The sequence below is a fragment of the Chelonoidis abingdonii genome, chromosome 10 (assembly GCF_003597395.2).
Source record: "Chelonoidis abingdonii isolate Lonesome George chromosome 10, CheloAbing_2.0, whole genome shotgun sequence".
Classification (NCBI taxonomy): domain Eukaryota; kingdom Metazoa; phylum Chordata; order Testudines; family Testudinidae; genus Chelonoidis; species Chelonoidis abingdonii.
Genome location: NC_133778.1, coordinates 75,717,003 through 75,720,085, shown reverse-complemented (window position 1 = coordinate 75,720,085; position 3,083 = coordinate 75,717,003). Strand labels below are relative to the sequence as shown.

General features: G+C 41.9%; 1 non-coding gene across 1 annotated transcript; it reads right to left on the bottom strand.

Moving 5' to 3' along the window:
• Nucleotides 1–2,355: 2,355 nt before the first annotated feature.
• TRNAR-UCU (transfer RNA arginine (anticodon UCU)) lies at nucleotides 2,356–2,428 on the bottom strand. Its single transcript has one exon. It is a non-coding gene; the product is annotated as a tRNA-Arg (tRNA).
• Nucleotides 2,429–3,083: the final 655 nt, after the last annotated feature.

The window sequence follows — 3,083 nt, the reverse complement described above, 5'->3', positions numbered from 1 at the left end:
ATTAAGGCTTTCTAGTCAAGGTGGCTTCAAAAGTATGTTTCTTCCCTTGCATTGAACCCCTGAGAGATCCTGCCACTGAGCAGACTTGCACACTAGGTGCTGCTTAAGGTTCACAGCAAAGAAAAGCATCCCAGAAAAGGAAGAGGGAAATAATCAGAGTGGGAATAGATTAGAAAGGTCAGGCAAGAAAAGCATGAGACGTGAGGAGACAAGCATTGCTGAGAGATTGGTAGTAACATCAAGCACTCAGTTTTATTCTGAGATGCAGCCTGGAGGGTGGCAGGGGGCCACCCACTGAATATATTTCAATACATCCCAGAATGCCATTTGGAATTAAGGTATAGATAGCAATGCTGTTAGATTATCTGTGTAGAGCTGGATTCATTCCAGTCCCAGAGCTGTACATGGCCCTGGAGAAAGGGGTGGGTGTCAGACAGCTGGTTACAGCTGAAGGGGGTGACCTCCAGCATCATTTAGAACTGCTTCTGGGGAGCTCTTAACTATTCCACCAGCCTAGATACCTTGATGGAACCGATGCCAGTGGAGGATTGGCATAGAAGATCTCTGCTCAACCACACTTCTCCAGCACATGACACTCTCATCACAGGCTGTAGCACAGTTCAGAGTGTCAGGGAGTTCCCTTGCAGCATGGAAATCTGCAGCAAAATGACGGTCCCTTTATGACACTTGGATGATGTAATGGAGTTGTAATGCACAAGAGAATCTGGCCCATATCATATAGATGTGCAATAAAAGGAAACTGATATTTTCCTAAACACTGAAAATAAATCTGATCTGTTCCCATGTCTCTTGTCACTCGACACAAGGGTTGAGTGAAACAGTTCAGAACAAATCAGTACCTAACATCAACCTTTGCTTGTTTCTGGAATTGAACCAGAATCAAATTCTCTGTAACATACAAGGGGTATTTTGCCACTGGCTTTCATCTTCATGTGCCTAGTTTGGTCTCAGACTATATTTGCTGAAATAAGGTGAGAAAGGTCCATTCTCGTGACACATCTGGCTCTAGCATTAATTGAAAATACTAAAAATCTTGTTACAAAGCAGCTCCTTCTGCTGACTTTTGGAGACCCCTAAGGTTTGGACAGGTTCAGATGTTTCCAATAATCTTCCAAAAAAATTGGAGCACATATCTGAACAGAGCCTGAAGCCAGGGCCGGCTCCAGTATTTTTGCCACCCCAAGCAGCGAAAAAGAAAAACAAAAACAAAAGCTGTGATTGGCTGCCCTTTGGCAGCAGCTCTCCTGAGAGGGACCTACTACCGAATTGCCGCTGAAGAGTTGGACATGCTGCCCTTTCCGTTGGCTGCCCCAAGTACCTGCCTGAAGCTCAAAACATTTGCGGTTCACTCATGATTACAGGCTATATTCTGTCACCTGATATGCACATGCAAATCCCATTGCTGCAAATAGGAGTTTCCTGCAGTGTTCACAAGGACAGAAAGTGGTTCTGACTATGGGATCCATGCCAGCTTGCAAAGCTGAGTGGCATGAATCAGCGCTATCGCTTACATAGCACTTTTCCATCTTAAAATGCTTTGCAAACAATAACTTATTACTTAAGTAGCTATTACCCCATGTTATAGATAAGGAAGTCCTGGCAGTGGCTGAGTGACTTGGTCAAGTCTATAGAGGGAGCCGCTGTCAGAACTTGTGTTAGCATCTGGGAGTTTCTTGCTCCCAGTCCTCTACTCAGACTACTATATCATACCATGGTGATGGTCATACTAAAATATCTTGGAGAGACCAGAGATAAAAGGTTAGCCAGACAGAAACAAACTAATTCATAAAAGTATGGCTTACTTTTAAAGACAACTTTCAGACTTAGCAAATTGACCCCTGGAAGATTTCCGCTGCATTGAGAGTCAACATCCCAGTTTCATCTTGGCCTTTATGCCATGGCAGGAAACCATTCTCCTGTGACAACTGCCACTTCCAGTTGATGCTATCCTGTAAGTGATCATGATACTTTACTGAAGTCCCAAATTCCAAGTTCCCAGTCAGCCTCCATTGCAAAAAACATTTTTTCTAATAAATGCCTATTATGGTTTCCTCTTATTTCTAACTAAGGCAATACCATCTGTTCTGGATGAAAGCAAGAGATATACCTATCTCATAGAACTGGAAGGGACTTTGAAAGATCATTGTGTCTAGTCCCCTGCCTTCACAGTAGGACCAAGTACCGTCCCTGACAGATTTTTTCCCCAGATCCCTAGATGTCCCCCTTAAGGATTGGAGCAATTTAGCAGGCCAGTGCTCAAACCACTCATTATCCCTTTCCCCCCTAAAATAAGACTGAGGTTTCCTTGCACTGTACAGGAAGAAAGTAGTTTCTCACCCCAGATGGGACTTGAACCCACAATCTCTGACTTAGAAAGCCATTGCCTTATCCATTAGGCCACTGGGGCTCCTGTGAAAAAAAGACAATTTGACTCATTAATGTCTATTTAATGTGAGTAAATCATCAAATTCTTACTCTTATGTTGGTCTAAGCTTGCAGATAACCCCCTTTCAAATTGTTCTTTCTGTTCAGCTCTTCACTGCTCTAAATGCATCAGGAAACCATAGGAGTTAAAAACTGTGGTTACGCAAGACTGTGTACAATATATTTATGGCATCTCTTTCCAAATATTCCTGTTTAGTCATAAATGAGTATAAATGAAGCATGACAAGCAATTTGCTGCATGGTAGGCGATATTAATGACATGACACATTTGTACCTACTTGTGTGATCTGATTTTTTTAGTGTGACAAATTACAGTAGCGAGTGCCTTGTGTCAATAATGACCTCTTCTGTACTCCGTTATGTTGGGTTACTGTGTTTGTCCCTACAGTTATAGCTGGTTGTGACATTATCTGATTAAAATAGGACCATGTAGATCATTGTTGCTACAGTTGCAACATATCTTATATAAAGTTTGTCAAGTAAGGGGTCAATAGAAAAGTTATGATTTGCAGCATATGATTGTCCTATTTGTATGCATGTATCATTTTTGTATCTGAAGTTATGAATATTAACTATGTACCTGTATTTCAAACGTTTGCTCCTATAGTAGACACCAA